The following is a 15338-nucleotide window of genomic DNA, read 5'->3' on the forward strand; positions in this document are numbered from 1 at the left end:
TTGCCCCTGGTGCCCGGTGCCAGCCGCGCCATGTCCGCCGTGTCCCTGCTCGTCTCCCCGGGCCGCTGCCTCTTTGACGACCCCCTGCGGCTCCGGGTCCGCGGTCTGAGCCCCGGGCAGGACGTCAGGACGTTAATTGACAGGGCCAGGCAGTGTAAATGTGATCACACCTGGTCCTGTCAATCAAAGTGCAGAGGGCGTAGCAGTTGCAGAGAGAGCAGAGCCTCTAGGTGTAATGGTAACGCCCCTGTTGCTCCTAGAGGCTCATTTGCATATATTAAAACATCATTTTTCTCAGCAATGCCGGCACATATAAACATAGGACCAACACAGATGCCTTCAGCTGCCAAATGCACATGTAACAGGTCAGCCAGTGTCATAGGTACAAATCTGCTGACAGGTGCACTTTAAGTGACACCCAGCCCTGGATCCAGAGGGGCCCAAAAGGTCCCACTGCCCCATATGAGGGATCCAGGTGCATGGGATTGCTCAGGGACCAATTACAGGTTTTGCATTGAGATCCAGGAGCTTCAAGCCGGATACATTTCAGATGAGAATTTTGTGGACCTAGGTTGTCTGGGTTGGGTTGCCCCCTTATCATTGAGGTCACTTGGTGATGACAAGTGACATTTTTAATCACTTGCCCATTTTATCATGGTGGGTAACAGTGGAGACACGTGGACCTGGGTGGTTACAAGTGTTGTTTATATTTACAGGTCCGTTTCCAGGAGTCATTGAAGTTCAGGGGACGGGTGGAGGCCTCCTGGATTACAAGGCGAGCCTGCTGGCTAATAGAGGCTTTGCCACGCTGGCATTAGCTTACTATAACTATGAAGATCTACCTAAAGACATGAAGGAGCTTCGTCTGGAATACTTCGACTGGTACTGATGTGTGGGCACTTTCTTATGGTGGCATTCTGACTGGTACTGATGTGTGGGCACTCTCTTATGGTGGCATTCTGACTGGTACTGATGTGTGGGCACTCTTATGGTGGCACTCTGACTGGTACTGATGTGTTGGCACTCTCTTATGGTGGCATTCTGACTGGTACTGATGTGTGGGCACTCTCTTATGGTGGCACTCTGACTGGTACTGATGTGTGGGCACTTTCTTATGGTGGCACTCTGACTGGTACTGATGTGTGGACACTTTTTTATGTGGCACTCTGACTGGTACTGATGTGTGGGCACTCTCTTATGGTGGCACTTTGACTGGTACTGATGTCTGAGCACTCTCTTATGGTGGCACTGGCTAGTACTGATGTGTGAGCACTGTCTTATGGGTGGCACTCTACATACCCCTCTCCGTATCCTGTGGTGCGCTCCTCCTGCCATACCGCCCGCATAGTCCACACCATGCTCTCCCTGCTCCACAGCACTTTGCCCCTAGTGCCCGCTGCCAGCCGCGCCATGTCAACCTTGTCCCTGCTCGTCTCCCCGGGCCGCTGCCTCTTTGACAACCCCCTCCGGGTCCGCGGGAGGGCGGCAGCTACACCGGAGTGGAGTCGGAGGGGCCCCTTTGGTCCCTGGAGTCCGAGACTCCCCTCAGGAGGCTGCTGAAGAAGGACTCCAGCACTGTTTCTCCCTGCACCAGGCCCACGACCCGCCCGGGGCTCTCCTAGCTGCCGCTGCCCAGGGGAGGGGCTTCATCAGAGATGGGGTGACCCGGCTGCCAGGGCGGGAAGGACGGGTGCGGGACAGCCTCTTCCTGCCGCCCGGTGAGTGCGGTTTTTACACAGTATAACGTGCATTGCAGTTGTCATCCGGCTTTCCCCTTGCCCTGACTGTCAGTGTGACAGTGGTGTAAAGGAAAACTGGCTTAGTTGCCCCTAGCAACTAATCAGATCCCAGCTTTCATTTTTCACAGCTCCTTTGGAAAATGAAAGGTGGAATCTGATTGGTTGCTACAGGGAGTGCAGAATTATTAGGCAAGTTGTATTTTTGAGGATTAATTTTATTATTGAACAACAACCATGTTCTCAATGAACCCAAAAAACTCATTAATATCAAAGCTGAATATCTTTGGAAGTAGTTTTTAGTTTGTTTTTAGTTTTAGCTATTTTAGGGGGATATATGTGTGTGCAGGTGACTATAACTGTGCATAATTATTAGGCAACTTAACAAAAAACAAATATATACCCATTTCAATTATTTATTTTTACCAGTGAAACCAATATAACATCTCAACATTCACAAATATACATTTCTGACATTCAAAAACAAAACAAAAACAAATCAGTGACCAAATATAGCCACCTTTCTTTGCAAGGACACTCAAAAGCCTGCCATCCATGGATTCTGTCAGTGTTTTGATCTGTTCACCATCAACATTGCGTGCAGCAGCAACCACAGCCTCCCAGACACTGTTCAGAGAGGTGTACTGTTTTCCCTCCTTGTAAATCTCACATTTGATGATGGACCACAGGTTCTCAATGGGGTTCAGATCAGGTGAACAAGGAGGCCATGTCATTAGTTTTTCTTCTTTTATACCCTTTCTTGCCAGCCACGCTGTGGAGTACTTGGACGCGTGTGATGGAGCATTGTCCTGCATGAAAATCATGTTTTTCTTGAAGGATGCAGACTTCTTCCTGTACCACTGCTTGAAGAAGGTGTCTTCCAGAAACTGGCAGTAGGACTGGGAGTTGAGCTTGACTCCATCCTCAACCCGAAAAGGCCCCACAAGCTCATCTTTGATGATACCAGCTCAAACCAGTACTCCACCTCCACCTTGCTGGCATCTGAGTCGGACTGGAGCTCTCTGCCCTTTACCAATCCAGCCATCTGGCCCATCAAGACTCACTCTCATTTCATCAGTCCATAAAACCTTAGAAAAATCAGTCTTGAGATATTTCTTGGCCCAGTCTTGACGTTTCAGCTTGTGTGTCTTGTTCAGTGGTGGTCGTCTTTCAGCCTTTCTTACCTTGGCCATGTCTCTGAGTATTGCACACCTTGTGCTTTTGGGCACTCCAGTGATGTTGCAGCTCTGAAATATGGCCAAACTGGTGGCAAGTGGCATCTTGGCAGCTGCACGCTTGACTTTTCTCAGTTCATGGGCAGTTATTTTGCGCCTTGGTTTTTCCACACGCTTCTTGCGACCCTGTTGACTATTTTTAATGAAACGCTTGATTGTTCGATGATCACGCTTCAGAAGCTTTGCAATTTTAAGAGTGCTGCATCCCTCTGCAAGATATCTCACTATTTTTGACTTTTCTGAGCCTGTCAAGTCCTTCTTTTGACCCATTTTGCCAAAGGAAAGGAAGTTGCCTAATAATTATGCACACCTGATATAGGGTGTTGATGTCATTAGACCACACCCCTTCTCATTACAGAGATGCACATCACCTAATATGCTTAATTGGTAGTAGGCTTTCGAGCCTATACAGCTTGGAGTAAGACAACATGCATAAAGAGGATGATGTGGTCAAAATACTCATTTGCCTAATAATTCTGCACTCCCTGTATAGGCAACTAAGCCAGTTTTACCTTACACTACTTTGATAAAGCTCCCCCAGTATGTAGTCACCCTGCTCACAGACTGGTCATGCAGGAGCCCCGGTGACAACCCCAGAGGGGGTTGGTGGCCATACTGGATGTCACCCGGCTTTCCCAGAGACTGTAGGACAGGGCTCAGCAACCTTTAGCACCAGCTGCTGTAAGACTACAACTCCCAGAGTGCTCTCTTTTTTACTTCTATTGGAGTTTCAAGAACTGTTAAGCAAGTGTGCATGCTGGGAGTTGTAGTTTCATAGCAGCTGGAGGTTGCTGACCCCCCGCTGTAGGAGCGCTTTCTTCACTATGTTATAGAGGACGGGAACTTGAGTACTTCATGGAAAGGTCCACCCATCTGAAGGTCCGAGCCTGAAAATGTAAGGGGGGCGGCAGCACTGTGCGGGGCTCACTGAGGCACATGCCGCTACCTCTTCCCGATCCTCTGTTTCCCCCCTCACAGCAGGATGATCCCTTGGTGCCCCACACATACAGTATGACGCCCTTTTTAGTGACATCCACCTTATGAGGACCCCTTAAAGGTATTGTGCAGCATCAGGATACTGATAAGCTATCCTCAGGATAGGTCATCAGAATCAGAACCGGCTCACCCAGTGGGCAGCTGGTGGAAGAGGCTGCAGCGCCCGTGCAAGCATTATTTACTCAAGATCAGGGGTCGGCAACCCCCGGCACTCCAGCTGATGTGAAACTACAACTCCTAGCGTGCACACTTACTCGCCCGTTTTTTATAACTCCCATAGAAGTAAAAGGAGAATTCTGGGAGTTGTAGTTTCAGAACAGCTGGAGTGCGGGAGGATGCTGATCCTTGGTCTGAAGGAGAGCGGCTGCGCAGTGTAATTACGGCTGCCTCCCCCACAAGCTTGTCCATGGGTGGTGTTAGATATTTCAGCTCGGCTCCATTGGAATTTATGGGGCAGAGCTGCAATACCACACACAACCTATAGACAGGGGTGGTGCTGTTTTTGGAAGAAAACAAACATGTTTTTCTAATCCTACACAACCCCCAGATTTAAAGGGCATCTCTCAGCAGATTTGTCCCTATGACACTGGCTGATCTGTTTCATGTGCGTTTGGCAGCTGAAGGCATCTGTGTTGGTCCCATGTTCATATGTGCCCGCTTTACTGAGAAAAATGATGTTTTAATATATGCAAATGAGCTTCTAGGAGCAACAGGGGCGTTGCCGTTACACCTAGGGGCTATGCTCTCTCTGCAACTGCTGCACCCTCTGCACTTAAATTGACAGGGCCAGGCAGTGTAAATGTGATCACACCTGGTCCTGTCAAAGTGCAGAGGGCATGGCCGTTATGTCTTTTCAGACGTGTAAACAGTTATATTTACTTCTTCTAATTCTAGTTATAATAGATATTCATTGCCTTTAAGAGCAATGTTGGTTTATATTCACTATTTTGTATGGATTTTTTATATAGGCCGAAGTAAGTCAATGGGAAGATTACTGCATCGTTCAATAGAACTAGTGTTATTGTAACAATCAATTATACATTTAGACAGAAGACACACAACACCTGCAGAAGTAGAGGCTTCATTGTATTTCTTATCTGAACATGAATTCCAGTGTGAGAATTGTCTAGATGTTCCTCAAAGTATATATTTATGTATCAAAGCTTGTCCCTCAGCTGAGGTAAGGATTCCCTGGATGCAGCTGGTGCGAATTACGTCTACAGTTTGGTATCTGCTAATGAAGCAGAAAGTCTGTAATATCTATGTACACTTATAATCAACCTTAGTTTTGTACAAGAAAATCAGCCAACATATGTATTGTGTTATATTATTATGTAAGAACACTTATATATTTTAGCAACGCATATATTCCTAGAACATGATCAAAATAGTTTAAGTATGGACTTTGTTAATGAGTATCTGTAAAGATGTGGTATTTTACTAACAATTAACCGTTGGTGTAGCAAAGGAGGCACGGATATCGCTGTGAGAAAACAAGGCTCATTCATATTATCGGTCCCATAATTTAACAATGTGAGAAGCATTCAAACGGCGTCTAAAAGTCAGTCCCTAATTAGTAAGAAGTGTCAAAATTAATCCGTTAGCTTTGATTTAAACTTCCAGATGTCAGGTGTGTGTAGTGAAGATGAAGTCAGACTTGCATAGTTAACTCTTTAAGGCATGATGCTTATGACTTGTACAACAGTGCCACCTAGGTATAAGTAGGTAACACTACACCAGTAGCAATCGAGCATTCTGGGTAGTGTTATGACATCTCATTCCTTATCAATGTACATGCCTATCCGACAATGATTGGAAATTTCCAAACTAGGGAGGTGTGTTCATCTGATAAGTTTTTGTTTAAGAAACCACATACAAGTGGTGAAAAGGGGGAGAAAAAAAAAGGAAAAACAAAGAAAGAAAGGGAGATCCCTGGAGAAGGATTTGGATTATCAGAAAAACTCTTGAGAGCTGACTTCCCTGAGACTCTGCACATTACTTGACCCTTGGGTACTGTGTATATACAGTACAGACTAAAAGTTTGGACACACCTTCTCATTCAAAGAGTTTTCTTTATTTTCATGACTATGAAAATTGTAGATTCACACTGAAGGCATCAAAACTATGAATTAACACATGTGGAATTATATACCTAACAAAAAAGTGTGAAACAACTGAAAATGTCATATTCTAGGTTCTTCAAAGTAGCCACCTTTTTGCTTTGATTACTGCTTTGCACACTCTTGGCATTCTCTTGATGAGCTTCAAGAGGTAGTCACCTGAAATGGTCTTCCAACAGTCTTGAAGGAGTTCCCAGAGATGCTTAGCACTTGTTGGCCCTTTTGCCTTCACTATGCGGTCCAGCTCACCCCAAACCATCTCGATTGGGTTCAGGTCCGGTGACTGTGAAGGCCAGGTCATCTGGCGCAGCACCCCATCACTCTCCTTCATGGTCAAATAGCTCTTACACAGCCTGGAGGTGTGTTTGGGGTCATTGTCCTGTTAAAAAATAAATGATGGTCCAACTAAACGCAAACCGGATGGAATAGCATGCCGCTTCAAGATGCTGTGGTAGCCATGCTGGTTCAGTATGCCTTCAATTTTGAATAAATCCCCAACAGTGTCACCAGCAAAGCACCCCCACACCATCACACCTCCTCCTCCATGCTTCACGGTGGGAACCAGGCATGTAGAGTCCATCCGTTCACCTTTTCTGCGTCGCACAAAGACACGGTGGTTGGAACCAAAGATCTCAAATTTGGACTCGTCAGACCAAAGCACAGATTTCCACTGGTCTAATGTCCATTCCTTGTGTTCTTTAGCCCAAACAAGTCTCTTCTGCTTGTTGCCTGTCCTTAGCAGTGGTTTCCTAGCAGATATTCTACCATGAAGACCTGATTCACACAGTCTCCTCTTAACAGTTGTTCTAGAGATGTGTCTGCTGCTAGAACTCTGTGTGGCATTGACCTGGTCTCTAATCTGAGCTGCTGTTAACCTGCGATTTCTGAGGCTGGTGACTCGGATGAACTTATCCTCCGCAGCAGAGGTGACTCTTGGTCTTCCTTTCCTGGGGCGGTCCGCATGTGAGACAGTTTCTTTGTAGTGCTTGATGGTTTTTGTGACTGCACTTAGGGACACTTTCAAAGTTTTCCCAATTTTGGGGACTGACTGACCTTCATTTCTTAAAGTAATGATGGCCACTCGTTTTTCTTTACTTGGCTGCTTTTTTGTTGCCAAATACAAATTCTAACAGTCTATTCAGTAGGACTATCAGCTGTGTATCCACCTGACTTCGCCACAACGCAACTGATGGTCCCAACCCCATTTATAAGGCAAGAAATCCCACTCATTAAACCTGACAGGGCACACCTGTGAAGTGAAAACCATTTCAGGTGACTACCTCTTGAAGCTCATCAAAAGAATGCCAAGAGTGTGCAAAGCAGTAATCAAAGCAAAAGGTGGCTACTTTGAAGAACCTAGAATATGACATATTTTCGGTTGTTTCACACTTTTTTGTTATGTATATAATTCCACATGTGTTAATTCATAGTTTTGATGCCTTCAGTGTGAATCTACAATTGTCATAGTCATGAAAATAAAGAAAACTCTTTGAATGAGAAGGTGTGTCCAAACTTTTGGTCTGTACTGTGTGTGTGTGTGTATATATATATATATATATATATATATATAATATATATTAACCTCTATTAACCTATCCAAACGTTCTTTCAAATTGCTAACCTTCCCAGGTTGCCTCTTAATTGGAAAACAAGGTACCATTTTGTTTGTTTGAAAGGGGACATTAGTTCCTGTATTTCTTTGTCTGATAGAGCGTCTGAAATAAATTTTAATTATTTTTTTTTTCATGAACCTGCCTACTGTCTTTTCCTTATGTCTCTCTATCTCCAATCTTTTCATATAAAGCATATGCTTCATCGTACCCATGACCTCTTCCCATTCTGGCGTCTCCGGTTGCAGCCATCTTCTCTAGATTGATTTTTTTTTTTAACAGACATGAGTAAAATGTGTATACTTCCCTCTGCTACCCCCGGGCCTTGCTCATCAGATTGATCTCTCGGGATGTACTGGAAAATACACTGTTGAGGGTTAGACTTCACCTCTATCTCCCACACCCTCCGAATATAATCAACAGTTCGGGACCATAGTGGTTGCAGTTTTGGGCAAGTCAATAAACTGTGCAAAAGTCCCGCTTTAGGCAAAGCACATTTAGGACAGTGTCTCAGGTAATGGGCTGGGGCCTTTCTGTAGGACAAGTCGAATGCATAAGTATCCCTATGCAGTATTCGCAGTTGTGTTTCTCTCCATTGTTCATTTAGGATTGCTTTCCTGATAAATTCGAAACCCTCCCTCATCTTTTTGGATACGCTTTGATCCTCCAGCTCCCTTTCCCAGTTATGGAAGGCTCTATATACCAGACCCAACATTTGTGTACTGTGGATTTTGTAATATATTGCTGACAGAGAGAGCATAGGTGCCTCCTTGCCTAAAAGCGTGTCGAACCATAACATTCTGTCAGCTTCACCCAACTTCTCTGACTGCAGTCTACAGTAAGATTGTATCTGTTGGTAAGGGAGGAAATGCGGAGCTGGCAGTTGGTGTTTAGATTTGAATTCTTCCCAGGGAATCAGGGCCTGACCGGTGGTGTCCAACATATGATGCAACTTATGTATACCTTTATCTCTCCAAACCTGAAACATCTTGTTTTCCCTTCCCTTGGGGAAAGACGGCAAAGACCACAGTGGTATCTGCGGTGACACATAGAATGGAAGCCTATAAATCTTCCTAATGGCTTTCCATGACCTAATCGTATCTCTCAGGACTACATTTTGTTTGATCTGAGATGGAATGTCACGTAATTTTGTGAGCAGTAATGCCACCAGATGGCACGGATGGGCCAATTCTTGTTCCAGGGAAGTACCTGAGAAAAAAGAGGTGCCCCATATCCAGTCCCTGCTGTGCCGAAACAAAGCAGCCAAGTTATAGTGCCTGACATTTGGCAGCTGGAGGCCACCTTCCCATTTTAACATAGTACGTTTCTCATTAACTATACGTGGTCTTTTGTGCTTCCCCAGAAAGGCAGTAAATGCTGATTGGCGTTTTCTGACATCGTTGTGTTGCAATAGTAGAGGGGTTGTCTGTAAGAGATATAGGAGCTTAGAGAAACATGACATTTTAACCAGGTGAGTTCTTCCACTTAATGAGAGTGGAAGATATTTCCATTTAAAGGGAGTCTTTCACGCCGATTGACCGTATTAGCCTATTAACACACTTATGTCCACGGCATCCCCCCCTATTAAAACTGTTCTTACCGTTAGTTCCCTGCTAGCATCATTCGTCCAAAAAACACTTTTATTCCGTATGCAAATGAGGCTGTGAAGGTGCCCAGGGGCGGCCTTACAACGGCCGGTGCCCAGGCCGTGGGTCATTTTCATACCAATTCACTCCCCCTCCTCCACGTCTGCCCGCCCATCCGCCGCGTCTGCCCTCCCTTGGTCTCTTCTCTATCTTTCCTCCTACTGTCCGTAATCCCGCGCATCCGCCGATGACTGCGATATCGGCGCGTGCGCATTGAATGACCACAGTCTGGCCGGGGCATCACAGTTTACTGTGCGCATGCGCCGGCCTAACTTACGTTCTTGCCGTGATCACAGCATCATGGCAAGAACGTAAGTTAGGCCCGGGCCGGCGCATGCGCACAGTAGACTATGATGAAAATGACCCAGGGGCCTGGGCACCGGCCGTTGTAAGGCCACCCCTGGGCACCTTCACAGCCTCATTTGCATACGGAATAAAAGTGTTTTTTGGACAAATGATGCTAGCAGGGAACTAACGGTAAGAACAGTTTTAATAGGGGGGACATAAGTGTGTTAATAGGTTAATAGGGTCAATCGGCGTGAAAGACTCCCTTTAATCAAGTCCTGTATTATCGTTTGAGTCAAGGGAGGATAGTTCAGGGAGTATAGTGCTTTCGAGGAGCGCCTAATCTTTACCCCTAAATATTTCATATAATCTTTTCTGACCTCTACATTGTTATATTGCCGTGTGTCATTTTTTTGTGATTGAGAAAAAGGATCTGGGTTTTTGAAATATTTATTTTATAACCCGTTATCGAACCGTAATAAATTAAGGCATCTAATATCACTTTGAGGTGTGAGTCCGGGGAATCTATGTAAAGTAAAAGATCATCAGCAAAACATGCTAATTTGATCTCTCTCTGCCCTACTTTAATTCACTTGAACAGGTCGGATTGTTTTAGCTATAAAACAAGTGGTTCCAAAGCTATTTTGAATAATAGTGGGGATAAAGGACTGGTTCCTTTCTCTAGTGTTATTGTATTGGACAGGAAGCCTGGCATGTATATTTTCGCTTGGGGCTGTGAGTACAGAGCTTTTAAACTTCCCCAGTGAAGCCAATGGTGTCTAGAACCAAGTCAAGCCTTGGCATCTACAGCCATCAAAGCCAGATTACCCCCGTGCTGTCTCCCTCTCAGCCCATCATGTACCGTAAGGACTTTTGCTTTTGTTAGTTACCGCCGATCTACCCTTCATGAAGCCTACTTGGTGGTCTCCGATTCTAGACGGTAGCAGAGAGGCTAGTCGATTGGCTAGTATTTTTTAAAGGAGCTTGACGTCTTGATTGATAAGTGATATAGGCCTGTAAGATCCTGGCTGAGTCAGGTCTTTATCAGGTTTGGGAAGCATCTTTATATAAGCCATCTGGCCTGATAATGGCAAACTACCACCTTTCATGATAGAATTGTATTAAGGGGTGAGAATGGGGACTAATTCCCCCAACAATACTTTATAAAATTCTGCCGGGAAGCTATCGGGTCCCGGAGCCTTACCATTTAAAAAGAGATTTTATAGTAGTTTTTAGTTCATCTTCCGTAATCTCTATTCATAGCGGCACAAACCTCCTCCGACACTGAGGGCAAGTTTATTTTATTCAAAAGGTCTATGGCCCTTTCCCTAACAAAGGGATCCTGGGTGTAAAGGGATTGAAAATATTCACCCAATACTCCCACGATTTCCTCTGGTTTGGTGCAAAGGTTTCCCCGCTCATCTTTCAGGGGGTGATAATTGGATTGTTTAATGTACAGTTTAGTAAGATTAGATAATAACTTTCCTGCCTTATTACCATGTCAGAATAAATCTGCCCTCTTGCGGTCCCCATACCATTTGGTTGGCTGTTCTAAGTTATAGTCAAAAGTGTGTTTAGCTGTTACCCACAGTATTTTATTGGACTCCGTTGAGTGGTTCAGAAAGGTTGTGTATGTTTCCCTGAGCCGCCTAGTGGCTTCATCAAATTTTTCCCTAGCTTTTTTTTTTTTTTTCCTTATAGTGTAAGCTATTATACTACCCCTTAAAACAGCTTTTGCCGTGTCCCAAAAGAGGGTGTAGTTTGAAGTATGCTCTTTGTTATCCTGAGAGAATTCCCTCCACCAACCCCTAAGTCTGTCAGCAAAATCCTCGTCAGATAGAAGGTGTTCGGGGAGTCTCCATAGAAAGTCTGACCCATGGGGTACATCATCCATTATGTGCATTATTACCGTGGCATGATCTAATATGATCATATCGGATATCCTCACAGTTTTCACTAGAAATAATCTAATCTTGACCAGGACATCTGAGAATGGAAAAAATGCGTAAACTCTCTCTCCATTGGGTGATGGTGTCTCCACAAATCCACCAATCCTGTGGCCTGAAGGCATACACCCTTAGACTTTGGTCCCTTTTCTGTATTACTCTGACATCTGTCTTCTATCTTGCCATGGACTCTATTGAAATCCCCCACTACCACCAGCTGGCCTCTGCCCTCTTGCAGGATATTAACTTCCAATGCCTTGTAGAACTTTTGCTGGGAGGAGTTCGGAGCAGACACATTATAAATTGTGATAGGCCCTGCTATTATTCTAACACCAGTTTCAGTAGTCTACCCTCCTCGACTGATGTGACGGTTGTTACAGTATATTGTAAGCGTTCGTGCAAAAGGATAATAACCCCTGCCTTTCTCCCCAACGATGGGGAACCTACTACCTGACCCACTCATAATTTTCGAAGTCTACAGAAATCTGTTTCCTCTAGATGTGTCTCCTGCAGCAAGGCTACACCGCCATCCATTTTTTAAGGTGCCTTAGAATAGTGGTGCGTTTAGATTGGGATCTCAGTCCTTCACATTCCAGGTCACTACACGCATGATGTTAGGAATAAAAGGATAACTGCAGGAGGCACACCCAGGCAAGACAGGCCCGGATTTGTAAATTTACCACATACTAAGTACGTCCCAGCCCGAATCACAGAACCTAAAGCTCTCCTCAATGTCAGAATCACCTTTCCCCCCCTTCCTAGCCCTTCCCGTAAACAAACAAGCCCTTTCCCCATAAGGCAACGTTAACAACCAACATCTTGACTCTCTTTTTCGCATATAGGTAACGCATAGCTGTTGCTACTAGCTAACTCACATTGACACATTTCCAGATCCCTCATCACTCTCATCCACTTGCCCTTTTGAAAAATTACTCTTTGCAGAATTGACATAATCACTACATATAGCTGTTTCCCAGAAAACACGAACAGCGTCTCTTCCTCTCCCAGCTCCAACTATAAGGATACAGACATCCCCAACAACATTCCTGGGGAACTCAACATGAATCTCACATGTCCCCTCAGCGAAAGCCGCGTTGTCATCCCCACACTGAGTCTTGGCTTTGAGATAGTTGAGCCAGCTGGTTCTCTGGTGCGGCCGTCCACCTTGGAGATCCACGACTGGACTGCCTGCTCTCCCTTCTCCCTCTACCAGAGAACATGCTCCTCCATGACGGACTGGTTTGAGAGGCGAGGATGTCGTCTTCTCCTAATCCTTCTTCAGCCTCTTTCGGGGTAAGGAAGGTTGCTATAGATCCATCCGCTCAGAACACCCTCAGCGTTGCTGGGTATTGTAGTGTAAACTTGATCTTTTTCTTCACTAAAGTGGAAGAAACGTCGGAGAAAGCTCTTCTGCGTCTCGCCACTTCCGCTGAATAATCACCAAACAGCAATAACTTGTTGCCCCGTACAATTAGCTGCTGTGGATTGCGCCGATATTTGTTAAGGATCACTTCTTTTGCTGCGTAGTGTAAGTACTTCACAATAGTATTTCTGGGTCTAGTTTTACCCAGCTCTTGACCCTGGGGTCTTTGAGGGCCCAGTCTGTGAGCTCTTTCCACCGTAAATGAACCCTGGAGACCCAGGGCTTGAGGTATATCTATAGCACATATCTGTGGCAGTTGGTTCGGCGGGATTGATTCCAGTGGCCCCACTATTCGCAAATTACTACTTCTGGAGTGGTTTTCAAAATCGTCTATCTTCTCCTTTAAGGCCTGATTACTGCGGAGTGTTTCTTTGTTTTGTGTTTGAGCTCTTCCTCCACCAGAAGGATTCTTTGCTCCAGATCCACAATCTGGATGGTGTGTTGGGACACCTCTTGCTGTAATCGCAGCAGCGTTGTGGAGACCATGGCTTCTAATGTGGATTTATATCCGGTGCCAGTAATTGTGCCACCGCAATTGCCATCTCCTTACAAGAGGAAGGTAAGTCTTGCCCTGGGCTGGATAATATCTCCCTGTCATCCACCGTAGCCCTATCAGGCTCAATGCTGCGCTGGGGAGGCTAGGAAGCTGACCTCGTCAGTCTGTGGGACTTGTCCGCCGCCATCTTGCTTCGCTGCCGCTGACTGTCTTTCTGCTGCGGGAGCGGAGACACAGGTACTCGGGAGCCACCTCTCTGGAGAAATTTCTCCATAAAGTCCCTGGGGACTCAAAGGGAACATTTGCGGGGTTAACCACTACTTGAAGCGTGGCGGCTCCTAGTTATTTGGGCAGTGTGGCACGGAGCGTTCCTCACACCTGGCTGTTCAAGTCCTAAATTTTTGTTTTATGTAGTATTGATATAAATTAATTGGCTTGATACTTAGCCAACCCCCGCTTATTGCGGACGTATAGGCCTCTTTCAGGCGGGCGTTGCGGAAACATGCGCATTTTTCCGTGCGAGTGCAAAACATTGTAATGCGTTTTGCACACGCGCGAGAAAAATTGGCATGTTTAGTACCCAAACCCGAACTTCTTCACAGAAGTTCGGGCTTGGGATCGGTGTTCTGTAGATTGTATTATTTTCCCTTATAACATGGTTATAAGGTAAAATAATAGCATTCTGAATACAGAATGCATAATACAATAGCGCTGAAGGGGTTAAAAAAAAATAAAAAAAATTTAACTCACCTTAATCCACTTGCTCGCGCAGCCGGCATCTCTTCTGTCTGTCTTCTGTGCTGTGTGCAGGAAAAGGACCTGTGGTGATGTCACTCCAGTCATCACATGGTCCATCACATGATCTTTTACCATGGTGATGGATCATGTGATGACCGGAGTGATGTCACCACAGATCCTTTTCCTGCACACAGCACAGAAGACAGACAGAAGAGATGCCGGGCTGTGCGAGCAAGTGGATTAAGGTGAGTTAAATAATTTTTTTAACCCCTTCAGCTCTATTGTACTATGCATTCTGTATTCAGAATGCTATTATTTTCCCTTATAACCATGTTATAAGGGAAAATAATAATGATCGGGTCTTCATCCCGATCGTCTCCTAGCAACCGTGCGTGAAAATCGCACCGCATCCACACTTGCTTGCGGATACTTGCGATTTTCACGCAGCCCCATTCACTTCTATGGGGCCTGCGTTGCGTGGAAAACGCACAATATAGAGCATGCTGCGATTTTCACGCAACGCATAAGTGATGCGTGAAAATCACCGCTCATGTGCACAGCCCCATAGAAATGAATAGGTCCTGATTCAGTGCAGGTGCAATGCGTTCAACTCACGCATCGCATCCGCGCGGAATACTCGCCTGTGTGAAAGGGGCCATAGTGTTAGTACTACATCAATGTTGGTGGCATTCAGTGAAAATGCATATCACTGACTACAAGATCTGATATTGATAACAAGAGATCTCTGTTGGGAATCTTTATATTCCCTAGTTTGATATCAAGCTGATAATTTATAAGTTTTATTTCAATACTACCATTATCCGAAATAGGACATATTTAGCAGAGCAGGGGCTCATATCTGTCATTTTCTTGAATTTCTGTGCATAATCAATTGATTTTATATCTCTCATAATTTTAAGCAGTATTGCATGATATTCTTGTGTTGGTTAAATTTGTGTTCTGTTGGCACCATCTAATGGCAAATTTTGGGAACTGCATATCATTGTGTATTATTAGCTTTACATTGATTAATCTTTGATTGTATTTTAAATTATTGTATAATAAATCATTTATATTTTTTCATAGACGCTTGTACCCTATTCCTAC

The 15338-nt window shown here is 45.0% G+C and overlaps 1 protein-coding gene across 1 annotated transcript in view; it reads left to right on the plus strand.

Moving 5' to 3' along the window:
• The first annotated feature begins 341 nt into the window (after positions 1-341).
• The window catches only part of LOC122922153 (acyl-coenzyme A thioesterase 1-like), a 43591-nt gene continuing 28594 nt past the window's right edge, over positions 342-15338 (plus strand). The window contains exon 1 of the mRNA XM_044272657.1: positions 342-882. The gene's annotated coding sequence lies outside the window, so the exon portion shown is untranslated. The remainder of the gene's footprint in view (positions 883-15338) is intronic.

This window comes from Bufo gargarizans, chromosome 11 (assembly GCF_014858855.1).
Source record: "Bufo gargarizans isolate SCDJY-AF-19 chromosome 11, ASM1485885v1, whole genome shotgun sequence".
Classification (NCBI taxonomy): Eukaryota; Metazoa; Chordata; class Amphibia; order Anura; family Bufonidae; genus Bufo; species Bufo gargarizans.